At 44.0% G+C, this 22,295-nt stretch overlaps 1 protein-coding gene and 1 pseudogene across 1 annotated transcript in view; both read left to right on the forward strand.

Annotated features, from left to right (window-relative positions):
* Window positions 1–22,295, forward strand: part of AUTS2 (activator of transcription and developmental regulator AUTS2) — a 934,700-nt gene that overhangs the window by 67,760 nt on the left and 844,645 nt on the right. The gene's annotated exons all lie outside the window — the stretch shown is intronic.
* LOC133374548 (5S ribosomal RNA) lies at window positions 17,036–17,144 on the forward strand (annotated as a pseudogene).

A 22,295-nucleotide genomic window follows, 5' to 3' on the forward strand; every position in this document is an offset into this window, starting at 1 on the left:
CCTTCTGCATGCAAAACATGTGCTGGAGCTCTGGTCCATGTCCGTCTAGGGCACTGTTCTTCAACCTTGGATCTCCAGATGTTGTTGGACAACATCTCCCATCAACTCCAGCCAGCTTAGCCAATGGACAAGGATGGTGGGAGTTACAACCATCCTTGGGAGTCCAACAACATCTGGGGACCCAAGGTTGAAGAACAGTGATCTAGGGTCTGCTTCCATGTGTACTTAAAAGGAATCACGGGACAAAGTTCTAAGGCTTCCACTTTGGAGTAACAAGATCCAGTTCTTGATCATCGGAGTCCAATATCAGTCAGCCAGTGCAGATATAAAGCTAGCTCCTTTAAGAGACCAGGGACCAGCTTTAGGAAAGCATGCACCCCCTTTCCAACTCCCCCTTCTCCGCCCAACCTGGAGATACACCCCATTCAACATTAGGACATTTGATGCCTTGTAAAAGAAGCACACAGCGATTTGCACAGAATTTGCATATGTTAATTAGGGGGTCGCCAACCTGGCACCCGAGGGTACCGTGGCACCTATGAAAGCCTTCACTAGCACTCCAAGCAGGGTCCCTAGAACGTTGAGCTTTCTTTCTTTTTTTTTAAGCCCTCCTAGAAAGAAAATTGTGACATGAAGTGATTTCTGTGAAATGGACCATCTTGGCTGCTCGAGCCTGCCAGTGTTTCTAGCCAATCCGTGAATGCAGTGGGTACAGGATGGCAGCCTCTGTTTGGGTTGAGGACTGGCATTGAGAAAAGCAGGGGTCTTGTGTCTTAAACAGCTATATCTCCACAATCAGCAGGGCATAGCTGGCTACATGAAGTTGTCTCAGCAAGGGAGGTGGCAGCAATGACTGTACTGTCTCTAATTTGGTGTTATGACATGCACCCCCATGGCAGCCATTTTGTGTCTGGCACCCTCAGCACTCTCTCAGCATTCGAAACGTGTCCAAAAAGTTTGGCGGGCCCTGTGCTGACTGATAGGCGTTGCTGCACACTTAGTAATGATTAATTCAAATAGACGTGCAGTACAGGTGTAGAAGCCTGTGACCAGGTGAGCTGTGTGCCCACAGTCTGCTGTCCAGGTGCTCAACAGGCAACTTCAAGGCCCCACTCTCCTTTTCAGTAGATGTTTAACTTTACCCTGGACTTGGATCACACAGCCCTTTCAACAGAGGCATGTCTTCTGTTAAGGTAGGATGGATTATGTTGAACACAGAAAGCAGGATTGTACTCACTGCCCCCGGCCCTGCCTCCTGTGATAGCGCCGTGACCCTTGCATCCAGCAATGATCAGAGGCTGCAAGCGCACCAGATAAGGAGCAGTGTCAGGACTCAGAGCTGACCATTGTACCTGAGGCTGTAAGACAGGAATTCCCAGAGGAATCTCCCAGACCACCAGGGCCTGGCAACCAAGAGGTCTTCTGTATCTTTCAAAGTTGTGCAGGGGGAAGGGAGAATTCCACCTTGTGGTTTTGCTCATTACAGGGTTGCAAGAACACCTGCACTTGGCTGACTTTCTCTTCTCCTAAAGATACAGGATCAGTCTCAGGCCAAGAACCTGGCAACCCTACTGGGGAGAGTGTTCCACAAATGGTTTCTTTAAAAAAAACACCTTCTAATTAAAACTGTATGATTTTCACGGAACAATGTTTCTCCAAGGGCTCGGGCAGGCATCACTCAGCCCTGATATCTGATATCCTTCTAACTCTGAAATTAGGAACATGTGGCCCTCTAGATGCTGAAGGACTCCTGACTCCCATCGGCCCTAACCAGCACAGCCAATGGTCAGGGATGGTGGGGAGACTGTCATCCAGCGTCGTCTGGAGGGCCAGAGGTTCCCCATCCCTCTTTTAACTGGAATGTTAGGGACAGAGCCAGAGGCAAGTGGCATACAAGTAGGGATGTGGGAGAATGCCATCCAAAATGGAAATGGGAACAGAAATAGTCACAATTTGCATGGTTGCCAGAGGTCAGGAATGGAAATCACACAAGTAAATACAAGAGGTATTTGCTATCTTTTTATTTTAGTCTGCACACGTGTCAGAAACAATTACTTTATTTTCTGTGTTGTTTTTACACTTCCTTTCCACTGAAATGCACTGAAGTTCGTTATGTAATTAATCACATTAGTTTCGGCCATAGCAGAGAGTGTGGAGAATAACAGGTTTTAGTGGAAGGCAAACTGCAGCAGAACGGAAACAGCACTGATTGTGATGAACACAGAGCGGGATGGAAATTGCTGCCTCCTTACATCCCTTCATACAAGGCATGTGCTCTGCCATTGAACTATGAATCCTTCCCAAAGGACTCCTGGCTAGCATTAAAACCATTGCTGACATTTCCCTTAATTGCAGTTGGTGCAAGCGGAAGAGAAATCACTTCAAACAGAAAGAGAGTGTTTGCACTCCTGCAGTTGCCTACTGGTATTCTGTTTGCATCACCCCAGAGGCTTGTATGAAAGCTGCATTTTCTGCTTTTTGTCTTCATTGTTGAGCAGGGCATGTCGCCATACGAAATGGCTGGCTGATTTTGTTTGTACGCCAGTTCCGTCACTGTTCTGTACATCCCATGCTCTTTGGTCTGTAACAACAGCCTCAGAGTGTTTTAATCGCTGATATGCTTTCACAGAGGTGTACAAATCTTCTCATTACATCTTCTGGTTTGTGAGTTTGCAGGCACAAACAGCTCTGGTTGCAAAACGTATTATTTGGCTACCCTAGCATGCAAATTTCAAATTTAATATCGTGCTGCAAGGTCTGTTCATTTTTATGCAAATTCTTCAAGGAGATTAAATTTTGCGGTTGTAAATTAGAAACTATGGCAGGTTTATGCGGGTTGTGTGTGTGGGGAAATGGGGATTTTTTTTCTTTAAAACCATTTGAGCAAAACACAGACAAGAAAGGGCTTGAATAACAAACAAGCTTCGAAGGCAGATCATACTTGGTTTGTAAAGAAGAACCAAGGATTATTGAAAAACTGGTTGTGAGATTGGCTCACCTACTTCCCCAAGAATCCTGGGAACTGTAGTTTGTTACGGGCGCAGAGAGTTGTTAGGAGACTCCTGCTCTCCTCACAAAATGGAAAACTGGTGTAAATATCACCGCAGAGAGACTTACCATCTTGGCAATCGAGGCCGTGTGACACAGCAGCCTGGTGATAGAAACAGCTGAAAAGAGGAAATTGGTTTCCGTGGGTGAATTTGGACATGATAAGGAATGTTTCTGGGGTCCTTCTTGGTTAACAAAGAATTTGCCATGTGTGAAAATTTAATTAAAAATGGTTAGACTCTAGTGAGCCTGTAGAACATTTTCCTCCTCTTTCTTTCCAGGTCCAAAATCTTGTTAGGGATGTTTTTAGGGGCATTGGCTATGTGCTGTTGGCTTTAACTATTGCTGTCCCCAAAGGCCCAGAGCAGTGAATAATTAAAACACACTCAGCAAAAAGTAGCTTTGCTGCCAACTTATGTCTAAACCAGCCTTCTCGAAGCTGGTGTCCTCCAGATGTTTTGAGCAAGAATAACTCCCATCACCTGGGATGGGGATGATGGGATCTGTAATCCCAACCATATCTGTAAGGCACCACTTTGAGGAGGCCGGTTTAAAGTCTTCACAAATGCCTGCTTGTGCACTGTTCATCATCAAAAGCCCTTTTCTAGGTTCCTTTGCCATCTGAGGTACGGCGGATGACGGTTACCAGGCCAAGAGCCTTGTCAGTGGTGTTGTCTCAATTCCAGGAAGGTTCACCAAGCACTTCCTGCTCTGATGAACTAAAGCGTTCATTATTCAAGAGTGCCACTGGCAGCTTCTCAGTCCAACATACCTTATCCTGTACCTCCGGATGCTCCTCTAGGAACAAATTCCCAATGGGTAGCTGGGTGGGTCTGTTAGAGAAGAAGCTGGAAAGAGTCCTGAAGGATCATGACGTTCCTTGTTGCATAAGCCTGTGTCAATCACTTAATGCATGGTGCCGGGCTACGTACCTGACCTTTTGCCAGGGATGAGTCTGGACCCCCCGTGGTCGGAATGAAGCAGTTTTTTCGCCCGATTTAGCCTGCAGCCTGTTGCTTGGCGCCTCCTCTTCCTGTTCCTCCTCTGCAGTCTGGCCCTGCTCTGGGAGGCTGTTGCGTGGCAGACACTCCATCCGTCCCCCTGGGGAGGGCTCCTTCTCTCCTGCCTCCTCCCTCTCCCATGCAAGCCGGGGGTGAGCGGGGCGTAGCAGATTGGTGGTAGCGGTATTTCCCCCCCCCCCATCCTTAGTCTCAATCCTCTGATTGTCTGGAGGTCCTAGTCAGTTGGGAGTTTGCTGTCAGGGAGGAAGAGTTTTAACAGCTGGAGGAGTTGGAGGAAAAAGAGGTTCCCCCTTTATAGGCCTGACCTAAGAAAGACTCATGTTGTATACCCTGTTCTTAACAGAAAAATATTATTAGGGTTTTTTTCTCTCTGGGTTCCATCTGGGCTTCAGTCACTCTGCTAGCAAGTTCAATCTCTGGCATTTCCAGGCAGGGCTGGAGAGACTCCCATCCAGGCCTGGTGCCAAAGGGCGGCCAGGTTGTGCCCTGGCCGAGGGCCCCTGCTGCCCAGAGGGGCCCCTCCTTAGGGTGAGAAGGTGGCATTTCCATTCCACGATCCGCAGCAGCAGCATTGGGTCCTGCAACCCGACAGTGCAGCAGATCGTAGAGAGGGAGCTCCCACACACACATAAACACACGTGCAGGCAGTGTGGGCTTCAATAAGCCTGCCTGCACACTCCACCTACAGCTCCTGTCAAGGTGTGCGCTGTGCGTGCATGTCTACCATCACCCAAGATGATGGCAGGGGTTTCCCTAAGGGAAGGAAGCCCTCATCACCATCTTGGTTGATGGCAGGTGTGCGTGTGTATGACGCAGGAGTTAAGTGGGACACATGGGCAGGCTTATTAGCCCTGTGCCGCCTTATTGGGAGGGGGCATTGGGCTATGGCACCACAGGCCCAGGGCAGGCTGGTGCCCAAGGGCCCAGTCATACCTCGCACCGGCTCTGCTCCCACCTGAACTGCTGCCAGTCAGAGTAGACAGAACTGAGCAGGATGGACCAGTAGCCTGACTCATTATAAAGCAGCTTTCTCTCTTGGCATTCAGCTGCATTATGTCTTTGCACTCAAGAGATTCTGTGTAACCATCTCATTTGTGTGCTAACCGTAATGTAAAAGAAAATTTCTCTCAAGTAATCTGATTATAATAATAATCTGGAGCAGACATCCCACTCCGGATGCTTGTCAGCAGGCAGTGTCAAGAAAGAAAATGCAATTGTTCCGAGATGTCTGCTTGAGATGTTTATTACAACATAACTGGAGAATATCTGCCTCCCTCTGCCACCGTTGTTGCTAGCAAATGATGTATAAAATAATATTGCCTTGTTTAAGTGAAGAAACAATGCATTTTTGGGGGGGGGGGAAATGTTTTCAAAAGGAATTTTAATAAAGTGAGTTCTTTGGACCCCTGTGTTATTTTCTTATTGCTCAGACCCAACATGAGGAATTTAAAGGGGCTCCATATGTCCCATTTCATTACACTTTCATGATTACAGGGATTACAGTATAGTTACAGGGAGCACACAACTCCCTTGTTACTACAGCTACCCGTTGGTTTCCAAGTGCAATTCAAAGTGCTGCTTATGACGTAAAGCCCTATGCGGCTTGGGTCCAGGCTATCTAAAGGACAGTATCTTTCCATAAGAGCCTGTGGGAGTCCTGAGATCATTGGGAGAGGCCGTTCTCTCAGTCCCACCACTCTTACAGGCATGTCTGGTGGGAACGCAGGACAGAGCCTTCTCGGTGGCTGCCCCCAGGCCCTGGAACTCCCTTCCTGGGGGGTTAAACTGGCTCCTGCTGTCCTTCTGTTGGTAGGTGAAGACTTCCTGTTCCAACAGACTTTTGGAAACTGACTGCAAAGGCTATTAAATGAGGTGCTGTTCCTACTGTCTTGTGTCTCAGTTCTGGGAGAAAGGTGGGATATGAATGAATAAAATAATAACAATCATCATCATCATGTTGATTTGTGCTCATGATGGGGTCAGGGTGTTTATACATATTCCTGCTTTCAATGCTGTTTATGCCTACAAAAGGTTTTGGGCAGACATACAGCTTGGCTTCTAATTGCTGTGTGCCCTGTAGCTTCCTGCTGAAATCCTGTAACTTTTTCATAGACTCACAGAATGGTAGAGTTGGAAGGGGCCTATATAAAGCCATCAGGTCCAACCCCATGCTCAATACAGAAATCCAGATTAAAGCATGCCCAACAGGTTGCCTCTTGAAGGCCTCCAGTGTTGGAGGGCCCACCACCTCCCTAGGTCACTGGTTTCATTGTTGTACCGCTCTAACAGGAAGTTTTTTCCGATGTTCAGCCAAAATCTGGCTTCCTGCAACTTGAGCCCATTCTTCCGTGTCCTGCACTCTGGGACGATCGAGAAGAGATCCTGGCCCTCCTCTGTGTGACAACCTTTCAAGTACTTGAGGAGAGCTATCATATCTCCCCTCACTCTTCCCTTCTCAAGGCTAACATGCCCGGTTCTTTCAGTCTCTCATCATAGGCTTTGTTTCTAGGCTCCTGATCATTCTTGTTGCCTTCTTCTGAACCTGTTCAAGTTTGTCCAGTTCATACCACCAATGTTTTGCCTGGTTTTGGTTTTGTGCCACTTCTGCTGCCCTATAGCACAAGAAGGCCCCTCCAGGTGGCAAGAACTGGGAAAGCAGAGTGGGAAAACTAATCAAGTGGAATGTCGTGTGGGCAGTCCAGTATAAATCCACCACTAGTGCACAATTATTGCATCAGTGACGTGGTGCAGAGTGCACCTGCAACACATAAATAAAACACCAGTCTGGAGAGGCCTTTGCATGTGCCTTGTTGCTGTTGATAGTAGTAGTAGTAGTAATGTGTTTTGTGAGATAAATGCTCTGATAATCTCAAGGTTAGACGATTGCAATGAGCTTTACGTGGGGCTGCCTTTGAAAATGGTTCAGAAGCTTTAATTAGTGCAGAATGCGGCTGCCTGATTGTTGATGAGTGTGAGGCAAAGAAATGACATAACACCAATTCTGTTACAACTGGCTGGCTGCATGCTTCTGAGCCTAGTTTTAGCCTACAACATTTTTTATGGCTCAGGACCCTGGTATCTTCTAGAACGCCTCTCCCAATATGAATGTCCTTGGACCCATAGATCTTCTTTTTTTTTTGTTTTTTTTGTTTTTTTTTTTGTTTGTTTTGGGTAAGAATTATTTTATTAGAAGTACAACAGGAATTAGACTGTTTGTAATCCTCTTGCTTCAGCTTTTCTTTTTTTTTTTTCAATAATTTTTATTCAGATTTTCATAAAACATACAAGACGAAATCATAAAACATTCAAAGACAAAAAACAAAATCAAAAATAGTTAAACAAAAAAAAAAAAAGAAAAAAAAAACAAAAATAAAAAATAAAGAGTAAAATATTGACTTCCCATTTGTCAAAGATCAAATCAGTTATAAGTCTATAATATATAACAATCCTGTCTCTTAAGTCATATTATAAAATCACTTTCCTCCAGTAGTTATCTTACTTAATCATCAAATCTCATAAACATTACTTTATTCTTTCCACAAAAAGTCAAAGAGAGGTTTCAATTCTTTAAGAAATATATCTATCAATTTTTTTTTTCCAGATAAGCATATCGATTAATCCATCTCATTACTAATTATGATAATCTTATTGTCATAACCATAGTCAAAATAAACATTTCAATTAATCCATCACATCAGAATCTGTTAGGTTCAGTAATTTCAGTAGCCATTGTTCTATTATCCCTATTAGTTCCATTTTCCATCTTCCATCTTCAGTAGTCTTGTTAAGTCCAGTAATTTCAGTATCCAATCTTCCATTATCAGTATTCCATAATAATCTTGCTGTCAAAGCCATAGTCATATAGTAAGAGTCTGATGGGAATTACCTCTATCCCAAATATTTTCTTGCCATCCATTCTGAATAGGTTGCTGAAATACTGCTGTAAAATCATATCTCTGTTCTTTTTTTCAAAATACACTGGGTCATCTCTTGAAAGTTTTTCCATTGTCACATGGCTGCAGTTAATTCCATAGATTTTCTCTATATTGGGCTCCATCACATCATTCCAGTCCAGAAGATTATCCATGCCATTGATAACTTTATCTCTAGAATCTTCATTAATTTCTTCAGAGATAACATTGAGTTCCAAACAATAGATTTTATTTCTAAAGTCCATAGACTCCAAATCTTGTTCCTGTTCCACGTTTGTTCCAATCTCCGGGATCTCCTCTCTCACAGGGACCCCTGTTCCAGTCTCCAGGGTCTCCTCTCTCACAGGGACCCCTGTTCCAGTCTCCAAGGTCTCCTCTCTCACAAGGACCCCTATGTCTTTAATCTCCTGTGTCTCCAAACAATAGATTTTGTTTCTAAAGTCCATAGACTCCAAATCTTTTTCCTGTTCCACGTTTGTTCCAATCTCCGGGGTCTCCTCTCTCACAGGGACCCCTTCCAGGGTCACCTCTCTCACAGGGACCCCTATATCTTTAATCTCCTGCTTCATTTTACTCAATTCAATTTTCAGCTCCTTACAACCCTGTCGCAGGTTTTGTTTCGTTATCTCAATCTCATCCATTATTTTCTGAAACATAGTTATTTCCAGATTCTCAGCCACTTTCTTAATTGCCATTTTAAAAGAAAAATATAGGAAAACCACTTCTTATTTCAGCAACAATTGGGTTAATACTCCAAACTTGGTGACATCACAGTATAAACAGAGCAGACAGCCTTATCTCTCCATGCTTAAGTAAACAAAATGCAGTTCCCAGGATCGAAACAATTAATGGCGGTCGTCAGGAAACAGATTCGTCAAAATAAAATAGACCAAAAAGAGAGTAGTCTCAGACAATATAATATTCTTCAAAATAAAAATCTGGAATAGAAATCCCTCTTCTGTGTATATCTTTAGAATGCAAATCCAGGACAGCTTTTTGCAACAAAAACAGAGATAAGCTATTAATTAGTGAGTAGCAGAGAGAAGTTATGGCTCCCCAGTGAGATGTCAAAAACCGATCAATCTGGCAAATCTCTTTTAAACAGCAACAATTTAAGTCAAGTAAAAGAAAAATATAGAAAGAAGGGTGCTTGCCTGTTAGTGCGTTCTCTCTTAGAAGATAAGATGAACGTTCGCTTTATCAGATAGAGCTTGTTGTTGAAAATCCGTCCCACCTTCGTCGGCTGGACCTCGTCCCATAAATTAATGAGATCTGGTCGTCCCAACAAAAATAGGCTTTGAGGTTAATCTCTTCGTTTCTCCCTACCCGGGAGAAGTTTAATCAGTCAAAAAAAAAAAAATCTGACTGATATATCTGAATAAGCTTCTTTTGAGGCAGGAGCCCGTCTCAAAAGCAGGCACAGGCTAAGTCACCCTTCCCGGAAGTCGGACCCATAGATCTTCTGAGGCCCTTCTCCAGGTCCCCCCTCTGAGGGAGGCAACAATGGAGAGGTTCTTTTCGGCGGTGGCTCTCCATCTGTGGAATGTGCCCCCCAGTGAGGTCCGGCTCATGCCTTTGCTGACCTCTTTTGGGTGCCAGGTAAAGACTTACTTCCCTCCCCCCCCCCAGGCTTTTGATAGACTGAGATGATGGTGTTTTGCCATTAGTGTGCTGTGAAGCTTCCTGTTATGAGGCTTGTTTTGCTTTTATGGTATTCTGTAATTACATTTATGTTTTTAATGTGTTGAAAGCCTCTTGGAGACATATGGGTAATAAGCAACTAACAAGTCTAAATAATAATAATAATAATAATAATAATAATAATAATAATAATATATGCATAATCACAAATAACACTCCATCTATTATCTCTGTGGCCACTTCTTCTGGAATGAAAGAGATTGTTTTCAGAAATTTCTCCCAGTTTAATTCTAATTCACACCTTGCATGTGTAAATACATCACAGGGTGAAGTGGAGTCGCTCTCCCAAGGGGACTGACTGCAGAAAAAAGCCATTTAAGCTGCAGCTTTTCGCCATTTGGGGCTACAATACCGCACTGCCCAGGCAATCCTGCTTGAAGCTGTGAAGATCCCTCCCCCCAACCTCCCCTCTCTTTTCAAAATGCTGGACAGCAATTTTTCCTGAAGTGCCGTGAAGTGGCGAGGCAGTTGATTTGTGTAACAATGTAATAAGAGCCTGGAGCATGCAACAGGAGCCCCCAGCGGTGATGCCGGGTAGCCAAAATGCCAATCACAGCCTCCCGGCGCCTGCGAAGAGCGGGCCCTTGCGCAATGGCAGGCGTTCCCATGGCAACGGTGGGATTGAAAGGAAGGAAGCGATCGGACAAATAGGTTACCATGGGAGGACACTTAATCACCTCTGCCTTAACAGCAATTGAGACACAGCACTTTTCTGGCTTAAGCTGGCTTTATGTCTGGAGAGAGGCAGGGTGAAGATCACCCAAGGTTTGTCTCAGTTCACATGTGTCTGTGTGTGGGTGTTTTATTTTCAATGTGTTAACTTGGATACACACGAGCACACGTTGTTGGGATCCTGCTCACAAAGGATGGTGTTTAGTAGTAGAGGCTCATTCATGAATGGAGCAGCACCCCACCACCCTCAGCCTGCCCTCAGCCAGACCCTGCCTGCCTATCCCTTTGCTTACCACCAGTCCAGGGGTGGCACTCTGTCTACGTCCTCCTCCTCCTCCATCTCAGTGTTGCCTTTGTAGGACAAAGCCAGAGTGGGCTGGCTCGACCTAATATTGGCCGTGGCTCCACCAGCCATTGGTTCTGGCTCTGCCTAGTCCAAATCCTGTTATCCACAAAGTTAGGGTAGCTAACCTGTGTGGAACCCTCCAGATATTTTTGGACTCTCATCCTCCTCTATGCAGGCAGCAAAGTTGGGGTGGGAGGATTTCTGGAGCCAAGTTGGGAGTGGTCTTGTTGGGCTGGAGGCGAGTGCATTTTTTGTTTGGCCCACAAGATTCCAGAGTGAGGACATGGAACTTGGCCCTCGCTCGGATTTGGCTTCATCGTGATGGAGTCTAAAGGCAAAGGAGAGGGAAGGAGAGGCGAATGGAGGTTTAAAATAATGGACTCCCGGAGCCATCCAGGAAGGCAATTGTTGATGTTAATGGGGCAGTGAAACACATGATGGTGATGAAAATGTTGAGTGGTGAAGGGCTCCCCTCATTTCCTGGCTCCTTTTATTTTCAGGCCAAGAAGTATGGGACCAGCTTTCATTTTAACTTATTTGTTTTCTGGTGCTTTTGGCCACCTTCTGCAACTCTATGGAAATATTTGTAGGGCTGCCACAGATGGTAGAACGAATTTGCTTTCTGTTGCCCCTGAGGTTGGTACCAACCGGTTCAAATGGCAGGACAGAGGATGTTGATTAAACATTTGGGAAGACTCCTGACAATAGCAGCTTGTGGGATTGATTGACTGACCCCCTATGTGCCCACTCAACCACTGAGGAACTGGCAGTGTTGCAGGTGCAACATAATAAGTGTTCTGCACTTATAAGAAATCAATCCTTTAGTGTGACAGCAGCTACACCTAGAACTCCCTGCCTATTGACATCAGGCAGGCACCTTTGCTGTATTCTTTTCAGTGCCTGCTAAACACTTTTTTGTTTAGGCAAGCCTGTCAAGATATGTAGAAGCTGACACGTGTTTTGATCATTTTTAGCTTACTGTTGATTTTAATTATATTTTGAATTTTTAATACCTGTTTTTAATTCTTTATCATTTTAATGTTTTAATCTTTTTGTAAACCAATTAGGTTTAGGTTTTATAACACTCAAGCCATATATACATTTTGTTAAATAAAGAAATGAATATGGTGGTGGATTCGCTTTTGTAAGAGATGTTTCAGTAGCAATTGAATGGCCAATTTTCAGGGATGCTTTATCTGCTGATTTCCTGAGTTGGAAGTAGGTTGAGCTGGATGACCTTTGAGATACCTTCCAGCTCTGATTCTGCTATCATGAACAGCCAAGTCTGGAACCAAGAATTTGCAGAATTTGTGGCAAATCAACAGGGTTGCATAAGTAGAGCGTTGATGATGGCAATGGGTTTCTGGAGTCTGGAATGATTCTACCCACTGTGCTGACCATTTGGCTCCTTTTGGCCATGAACATGATGCTGGACTGGGTGGGCCTTTGGCCTGTTCCAGCAGAGATTTTCTTAGGTTCTTCAGAGGACATAATGCGGTGTGACAAAAACAGGCCTACCCTCTTGTGCACATAGAATCATAGAATAGTAGAGTTGGAAGGGGCCTATAAGGTCATCAAGTCCAACCCCCTGCGCAATGCAGGAATCCAAATCAAAGCATTCCCGACAGATGGGTGCCCAGCTGCCTCTTGAATGCCTCCACTTGAATGCCTCTCACACTGAGAGTCACACTGCCTGACTTCCCAACACCTCATCCAGAATATATGCAGCTGATGCCTCTTCCTTGGCTTCTCCTGCCTTATAATTGTTTATTGTGCCATCAGCTGTGTACACACCGTACATTTAAAGCACATGGCTTCCCCCCATAGAATCCTGGCAATGGAAGCTTGTTGAGAGCACTGGGAATTGTAGCTCTGTGAGGGGTAAGCTACCATTCCCAGCTTGTGCCTGTATTCCATATAGCGTGTGATCAAGCCTCTTGAGTAAGGTAACCAGCAATGGGTAAAGGTAAAGTTGCTGCTGGGAGGAAGGGCGTGATATAAATCAAATAATGAATAAATAAAATAAAAATAAAGTTAAACATTTGGGGTATTCTCACCTTACGTTCAGCGAGTGTCCAGTCTGGGTACAAATTAGCTGAGCTGTACACTCGTGTAGCTATTCCCACATAACGTGCAACAAGTGTACAGTTTGCGTACCTGAGCTGTACAGCTGAGCTGTGCAAATCAACAAGGGTACACTCTTCTGCACAAACATGTCAACGTGCGTAGAGCTGGTTTGCACCTGGGTTCAGAATAATCTGTGAACAAGTCTACTGTCTCCATGTATTATGGGCTGGAGCTAAGACTCCACCTTTTGTCTTGTTTTTGCGGTTACTTTCATTTCATACTTTCATACAGCTGTCAATACACAGCCTCTTGTTCTACAAAACTGAGCAATCCTGCGTTATATTAAAAAAGAATTTAACAATAGCCCAGACATTACAGCAGCTCAAATGATGTGGACTTTTTGTGGCATTTACAGTGTATATAGACAATTTATCTGTCATTTAACTACAATTGTCACTAGACTGTGTACAAGGAATACAACTCCATGAAAATAAAGATTGGTTAAAATGATAAAAATTTAATTAAATATAAAGTCCTTTGAGATCTGAAATGAGGGTGCTTTAACGTTTTCTGAAGAATTGTAAATACTGCATATTTATTGTATAGTAGCCCCAAATAATTTCTAATTTTGATTTTTGGGTAGGCACTATTAATTATGGCATGGTGGACATGTCCTGCAGAACATTTCTGTTTTCTAATGAACCTGTTTGGTGCCATTGCTCTGGTTACTGTGGCTCCTTCTGTGCTATTCCCTTCAGTTCCTTACTCGCTCAGTCACATGGGTGAGCCAAACCGATCGAGGATCATGAAATGAATGGATGAAGTGACCGTATTATCATAAAAACCATCACCACAGTCTACCAGATTTGACTATGTGATTATGTCGATTGACTGCAAGTGAGGGCAACTGAGAGCACTGTGAGTGATTTAATAAATATTTCCACACTAAAATATCTATATGTTTTCTAGCACTGTGAAAATGACTGCAAACAAACTGAAAATGGATTTGACTCTGCTGTGGTTTTATACTTTTCACAATTCTGAGATGTGTATTATCTGTGTATGTTATAAGCTGGTAAACAATGGAGCATGTGATCTCCAGCCAGGGAACGAAAAGCAGGCCTGGCCTCATTGATTTGCCTAAACGATCAGGGTATTACATTTAGGAAAGGCCGCGTCTGTCTAGATAGCAACACAATTCAGCAACAATGAGACACAAAGTGAACCTTTGAACAAGGAACCAAATGCATTTGACACGGCGATCAAAATGTATTGACAGCGCCAGGCGTCTTCGACAACTCCACCGAGCTGAGCCCGGCTTACTCCCGACGCTTTGCACACACGAACCTCTGATGAACAGTAAGTGCGGCTGTCATTTTGACAACCCCAGATAAACCAATATTGAGAAGTCTATTAAACATGCCAGTCTCAAACCCAGACTGTGCTTCCTATATTACATTGTTTTGGTGGTAATTAGTCGAGTGATAAGATCATAAACAGACATGTTTGGGGAACCTTTTCTCTGCTGGTATCCGACACCCCTGGATTAGAGCTGAATATTGCAGAGGTGGGGTGGGGGAGAGGAAGGGGGGAGCTGGGGGCATGCCAAACATGGGATGCAGCCCAGGGGAAGATGGTGGGGGAAGTGTGGGAGGCTGAGTGATGATTCCCACAGTATTCAGAGAGCAGACTTTTGTATCGTCAATGAAATTAGCTGCAGTCTTCCTTGTCTGAACGGCCATCGTAATGGATGGTCATTCGTATAATGGGAAATGTACTTCAGCTGTTTTACAGCTTAAAAGCTTGCCTAATTGTGTTTTTGTAGATAAACATCTTCATTCAGACCACTTTTTAAAACAATGAATGTCCTTTTTTAAAAAAAAAAATAAGAAAAGACTTAGGAGCGTTCAAAGCGGAGGAGAAACTTTCTCGCAATTGCAGCCCTCCCTGTACATCCTGGGTTTGAACAAGGGCAACCTAAAACATTTTGTGGCCTGAAAGAGAGCAGCAAATGGCACCAACACCCCCATATCAAGGCGCATAGTTAGGGCCGGCACCAGGCATGACTGGACCCTAGGGCATCAGCCTGCCCTGGGCTTGCAGCGCCCCCCCCTTCCCATTGCCTCACATGAATGCTGTGTGCGCTGCATGTGCATGCCTGCCATCAACAAAGATGGTGGTTGGAACATTAGCCCCTTAGGGAAGCCTCCGCCGCCATCTTGGTTGATGGCAGGCATGCGCACACAGAATTCACAGCAATGGGAAAGGTAAGTGGGGCATGTGTGTGGGCTTATTGAAGTCCATGCAGTCTATATAGGGGGGTGCCTGGGAGCTCCCTCTCTTCAATCTGTGGCAGGGTCAGGAGTTGACGCTGCCGCAAATCACAGAATGGGAGCACTACCCTCCCATCCTAAGGAGGGCCCCCTCTGAGTTGCAGGGGCCCTCGGTCAGGACCTAAACTGGCCACTGTCTGGTGCCGGCCCTGTGCATAGTACCTATGGATGTAAGAAGGCATCTTTTCCTGTTCTGTCCTTTGTTCATTTCATGCAGCACTGTTTCTGTTCTGCTGGGGTTTGTCTTCCCAAAAAAAGATGTGTTCAGTTCGTATAAGTCAGCTGATAGGTGGTTTGAGTGTGCCATGCACAAGGAGGGGGAGATAATTTATGTTCAATGGAAACTGCTTCTCCCTCCCCACACTGCTCTTTGAACCTCTGTAAACTGGAGGTTCAGGGCTGCATTCAAAGGGCTTTGAAATAGCCCGGTGCTGGACTTTAAAGTCCTCACAGCTGGGGCTTCAAAGCACAGCATTATCTGACAATACTATGATGTAGGTGATTGGCAGGTGGGTGGCCCTGCCCACACTCCAATTTGACCTGCCAAGGGTGGGGAGATTATGATCTGGCCCACCATCCAGATTTAATGGAAACCTAAATCACCATCATCCATCTTGCAGCAATGAGGTAAGCTGAACCCTGCACACCCTCAAATTCTAAAGTGCCCTGAAAATGAGGCAGAATAATATAAGGGAAACTGCAAGACACATTTCAAACCAATGCTACTGAGGAGGTTCACTGAGAGCCAGTGTGGTGTAATGGTTAGAGTGTCGGACTGGGACCTGGGAGACCAGGGTTCAAATCCCCACTCAGCCACAAAGCTCATTGGGTGACCTTGGGCCAGTCACTATCTCTGAGCCTAACCTACCTCACAGGGTTGTTGTGAGGATAAAATTGGGAGGGGGAGAACCAGGGCCAGTAGGTTCATGTAGGGAGAGGCATTCTGAAATAAGTAAAAAAAACGAGCACAAAGCATGAGGACAACAGCTTCATAAAATTGTCCTAAAATTTCATCCACCGCATGGCTTGTGTTGGAATTGGTGTGGGAACGTGATATGGGGAGTCTGTTTGGCCATGTTGATGGTGGGGGCGGTTGCATGGAAGCCTGCAAGCTGAAATCATTTTAATGCCATATGGAACAGATTTGTCAGCCTGCCTTTTGTCCATACAGCCGGTGCCTTCTAAAAATAAAATGCTTTCTCGTGAGTGAGCAGATCACCTGCTTTCTACCCCGTCCCCTTGCCATCCCCTGTGGGATGTATGTGACTGTTTGGGGCTGTTCATTAGTTCTGTTGCTGCTTTATTCCCAAAGGGAACTGAGAATTGGCAGCCAGCATCAATGAACTGCATAGAACTAGGAGTCTTAAGCAACGTAATAACTCAGTGGAGCAACAGGTGGAGTCCACCCCTAGGCAGAAGTAGCTTGCGCTCAGATTCTGTAACATGCATCCTTATTGATTTTTGTGAGGGTGAGCAGCTAAGGCACCTCTCTAAGACTACAAAGGAGAGTGGATTTCTGGGACGAGCAGTACCCAACGGTCGGGGGCAAAACTCGCAGCCTTGGAATGAGGCTAGAAAGGAAGCACCAGACATGGCAACGTTGCGACTGATGTCCCTACCGAATGCACTCCATGCAGCTAATGAACAGTTAACTTGTACAATTACAGTAAGTAGTCCCCGGTACTCCCAAACAGTTCCTATATCTGTAATGGAATGAGAGTCTATAGTTCAGCGTTTGCCAACCTGGTGCTCTCAAGTATTTTGATGCCGCCATTCAGCAATATCTGAAGGACCACATGAGGTTCCTCATCCCTTCTCTAGAACTTAAATCTGGCTGTAGAATGGACATCACTTCTTCACATTCAGGTCAATGTTTGTGAATGAGTACAATTTGGGGTTCTGTACTTAGAGAAAGCCTACATCCATACTACCCTGAACACACCTGATCTTGGAAGCTAAGCAGGGTCAGACCTGGTTAGTACTTGGATGGGAGACCACTTGGGAATACCGGGTGCCGTAGGCTTAGAGGAAGGCAATGATAAACCACCTCTGAATACCTCTTACCATGAAAACCCTATGAATATATCCAAAGGATTCATAGGGTTGCTATAAGTAATTGACTTAACAACAACGTAGAGAAAAGGTGATTAAAAGGTGACATGATAGAAGCATACAAAACTGTGCATGGTGTGAAGTGGACAGAGAAACGTTTTTCTCCCTCTCTCCTAACACTAGAAGTTGGGGACATCCAGTGGAGCAGAATGTTGGACGATTCAGGACAGAGGAAAGGACTTCTTCACACAGTACATAGTTAATTGTGGAATTCTCTCCCACCAGAGGCAGTGATGTCAACCAACTTGGATGGCTTTAAAAGAGGATTAGACAAGTTCATGGAGGACAGGGCTAATGCTGGCTAAAAGCCACAGTGGCTATGGTATCAGAGGCGATATGCTTCTGAATACCAGTTACTGGAAACCACAGGGGCGAGTATTGTTGCGCTCAGGTCCTGCTTGTGGGTCCTGCTGTCGGTATCTGTTTGGCTGCTGTGAGAAGAGGATGCTGGATTGGATGGGCCACTGGCTTGATCCAGTAGGCACTTTTTATGTTCTTAGTTTGGTGAGAACTCAAGAAAGTGCCTTCTAAATGGCTTCGTCCAGACTTTGGAGGCTCCTCTAGCCCCCTTATTGATGGCTTTCTGCAGACAGGCAAAAGCCTTTTTATTTAAACAGGCATTTGATTTACCGGGCTGATGTTGCTTTCCCCCCCTTCTAGATAGCATTTTTAGTTGTTCTTCATTATATTTACTGTTCTCCTGCTTCCTTGTTTGTGAATTAGGGTGCTTCCCAACAACCTTTTTATGGAGCATCCATTCTGATTGTTTAGATTAGGTTAGATTACATAACATCAGAACAAGTTATCCCACAATGTTCCCACACTTTTGTTATCCCCAAAAGTCCTGCCCTTTGACGAAGTGGGTTTCTTCCACAAGACCTCCTAATCAGCTATAATTCCACAATTTGGATTTGCTGGTATGTGATTGACGCCCACAAGAAAATAGTTACCATTTGGAAGCTAGGTTTAATATGATATGATATATTGTTTCTATCCACATTGGAAATTTTTATAGAAAGTTGGAGTATAAATGTAATAACTTAATATTACTGCTATGCTTTTTCTCTTGTTTGCAAGGTGATGCTGATGGAGAGGGCAACCTGTTGCATAAGGGTTCAGGGTAGGGATTGGATCCGTTGTTTGGTGCCGGTTTGAAAGCATCCCAGCAGCCTAACAGGCTGGCATTGATTTGAGTTTGTTCTTGATCCTCTAGCAGCTGCTTTTACTGATCTGTGTTTTTTTTCCACTCAGAAAAAATAGCAATATTTTGAAGGAAATATCAGCATTTCCTTTAAACATATTGATATTCTTAAAATCTTCTTTAAAATCATTGTATTAAAGTGGATTTTTTAAAAAGGACATTAGTTTTCAAAAATATTGTAGTTACATTGTTTAATGTAATGGCTACATTAAAATCTGATCCTCGTCGATTGAGAATAAGCAAATTATTTGGAAAATTTGGTACCACATCTGAATTGGGCAGAATTCTGGCACAGAAAATATACTATTATGGCCTTTAATAGTACAGAAATCTTCCTATCTACTCAAAGCCTCCGTGTAGACCTTTGGACAATCCAGTTATCAGGCCTGGGGAGCCATTCATTTTTTATCGCCAACTTTATTCCCTTTTAATTGATTATGGAGCAATGGGCAAAGCATTAAGTAGCACCATGTTTAATTTGTTATAATTAAAAATTATAATTACAATAAGTTTGATACGGTCATAAAGGCAGTAAAATGAAGAGAGGACTGGTAGTGATCATTAAAATTGCATTTGACCTCCTTACATGGAAGCCTGCTGGAGGGATACAGCCCAGGGATTTTAATTTCCTTTTGGGGGACAAGATGCCAATACAGTCACCCTTGGGTCTGATCTATGTCTCATCTCTCCCCCCCCCAAAAAAAAATAATCTGCAGAGGAGTTTGTTAAATCAACAGCAACTGCTTGCTGAGAATCTGAGTTTAGCAGCTGCAAATTAGGTGCTATGTTGATTCTAAAGCAAGCCATGATTACATGCAAACTGCTGAGAGAATGCTGCACCTCGGCACGGTCCTCTTTAAAGGAACCAAGGCTTGTTTTAGATCAGGAATGTGGAACCTCAAGATGTTGTTGGGTGACAACTCTCATTTTTCCTGGCCACTCCATCGTACCTGCCTATAGGCTATGTTGGTTAAGAGGAGGGATGGGTGAGAAATTGGATTCAATTTGCATTTAAAGCTGAATCTGTCACATTTGCACTTTCCGAAGCAATATGAGGAATGAAACACGGACATCTTTTGAACTTTGTACTCGTCTGAATTTTGCAGTTGTCCAACCAGAGTTTCTAAAAATGCATATAATAGAGGAGAGTGTGCATAAAATGGATATGGTAGTTGGAAGCAACCTTCCTCAATTATTTGTGGGCTTCCTGCTCCCGTTTCACACCGCGCGCACACACAATACTTTCTCCAGTGGCACAACTCTTTGTGCCAAGTCTTTAAATCTTTCCCCACTCCATGTACGCCCTTAAGCTGGTGCCAACCTGGAAGATTTTGAAGTGCCAAAGACTATAGTGATTGAAAGCAACCACCAGGGGAAAGCCTTGAGGTAGGCATTGCAGCAAAGCAACAGTAAAGAAGGACAGCAGGGAGCCACCAAGCAGCATACTCCCAGCTCAAGGCATGTGTGTCTAGGTTTGCCGATTCCGGCAGAAGAAGTGGCCTGTTTGCTCATGGAACGCAGAGGGGAGTGCTGGGGGGAAGGCAGGTGTATTTTCTAATGTGGCAGAATTTTTATATTCTGAAGTAGGAAGACTTGTGTACAACAAACTGCAATGTTTTTATTTCAAACTCCATTTGCCAAGGCTTTCCCCATATTCCCAAGGCTTTTCTCCTTTTGCCTCCTTGGTCCCAATCCTGCAACTTTCTGCATTCCTGCTTTTCCTACAGCTGTTGTTTGTTTTGGGTGGAAGATGGGAAATAGTTTTTCCTACACATTTTCTTCTGATGCATGGGCTTGGTCCCTCTCGTAGGTAAGAGCAGAGGCAACACCCAGTCAGGCCACCCTGTTATCCTTATCCCGCCTCTCACCATAACCTGTGCACTCCCTCCTGGCAGTCTACCTGGAAACTATTCTCCTGCAATTGACCTTAGAGGTGGGAGTATTAGGGACAGAGAGGCAACCACACCACTAGCCAATCAGGTCTAGACACTGAAGCAAATATGAATTGGGAATAGATGTAGAAGTTGCAAAAGTCAATGTGGCTCAGGCAGTATTGACTGCAATGCTCTTTAACTGGGGAACAACATGTACCAGAATTTCAAGTATATTTGTTGTACTATGATAGTGACCTCTCCTATCTCAATACGTGGATCTTTTAGTTCTTCTGTGGGCATGTCAATTGATCAAGTGAAAAGTCTTCTTCCTCAGAAGGGTGAGCACAATATTTTCCTGAGAGCATTCTTGTGCTTTTCTATGACATCCATCAGATAAGCAGGAACCTTGGCAGGTAAAATACCTTGTTTTGCTACAGACAGAACTCTCTGCCTTATGATCTCCGCCATGCCCCCTCCCTGACAGTCTTCCGCCGAGAACTGAAAACATGTTTTTTTAGGCAGGCATTCGAGACCTCTGTCTAATTTAGTTTAAATTTTTGTATGATGGGGGTAGGTTTGCATTGAGTATACTTATTGTTGTTTTGTATTATATGTTATATTTTACTCTATGTTATATTTTAGTCTATGTACGCCGCCTAGAGTGGCCGTTAATTCAGCCAGATAGGCGGCCTAGAAATAAAAATTTTTATTATTATTATTATGTTGTTGAAAATAACATGCAAAGATGCATTAGGAGAAATGGCATGCAAAATTTGTATATTAGTTAAAACTACAAATATGTGTTTATTAGGAGAAATTCTCACTAAAATGGTGAAAATCTTTCATGAAGATTTTTTAAACTTAAAAATAGCTTTGCAAATTGCTGCAGAAATGTGGAGAAATGAATTTAAGATTGGAAAAATAAAAAGTCTAAGAGAACCAAAATGGGCAGATCTTTCCATTCCTACCTAGCTGGGAGCTATAGACCTGCCCCAGAAAATATCTCCTGATTTGCTTGCACAAATCTTACACGGTGGTAGGGATGAAAGAAGGCAGTAAGCATCTGCATGCCAGTTGTTGCAAAGCACAGGAGGGGAGAGTTGCTGTGGTGCCCAGATCCAGCTTATGGGCTTCCTAAGAGAAGCATCCTATTGGCTATTGCAAGAACAGGATGCTTAGCTAGATGGGCCATTGGCCTGATCCAGCAGGCCCATCTTCTTAAGGGTCTGTGCATTTTGTTTTCTCATTTTTTTTCAATCTTAAATTCAGTTTTCCACATTTCTGCTGCAATTTGTGAAGTTTTTAAAGCTTTAACCTCTAGTGGGAGGAGCTGAATCCTGGGGAATGTTGCTGTAGCAAGTTACCCTCATAAAAGCCAAAATGTGGGTCACAGTCACGGGGATGAAAACAGAACATGTGCCTGATATATATAGGGAGAGTTGGAGCATAGGCACACTTGGACTGTACTGCATGGGTGCATCACACAGTAAATCAGCACTTAATGTCTGTGTGTGAACAGGCTGGGCATATTATTTCTCCAATTAATCAAAGTAACATAGCAACCTACCTGCAGTCTGTGTATATGTATAAGGGCAAAGGCAGGTAGCATGCCTTTGGCATAGAAAGGCTGTTGGCAGGCTTGAGGCATATAAAAGAGAAATTGCTCCTGAATTGCTCTTTTCTTTCATCTTGATTTTTTCTTCTTCTTTTGCCTGTGTCTGAGGCCTGGGGATTTATCCTAAAGTTTAAGAACTGTCTTTGATCATTTGAATAGGCATCTCTGTTCAGTAGGTAATACACAGAAAAACTGGAAAAGGCTATCTTAAAGCCAATTTGTAGTATATTTTTGAATGATTTCTTGAGACGATAATGGTGTTTCTTTCATAAATCTCAGCTGATGTTCATCTTCTGTAACTTTTGCTGTTTAGCTCTCAGACACGTACACAGGGACGCTCTTATAGCATGATTTCATATGAGATTTTTTTCA

This window comes from Rhineura floridana, chromosome 21, assembly GCF_030035675.1.
Source record: "Rhineura floridana isolate rRhiFlo1 chromosome 21, rRhiFlo1.hap2, whole genome shotgun sequence".
NCBI lineage: Eukaryota > Metazoa > Chordata > Lepidosauria > Squamata > Rhineuridae > Rhineura > Rhineura floridana.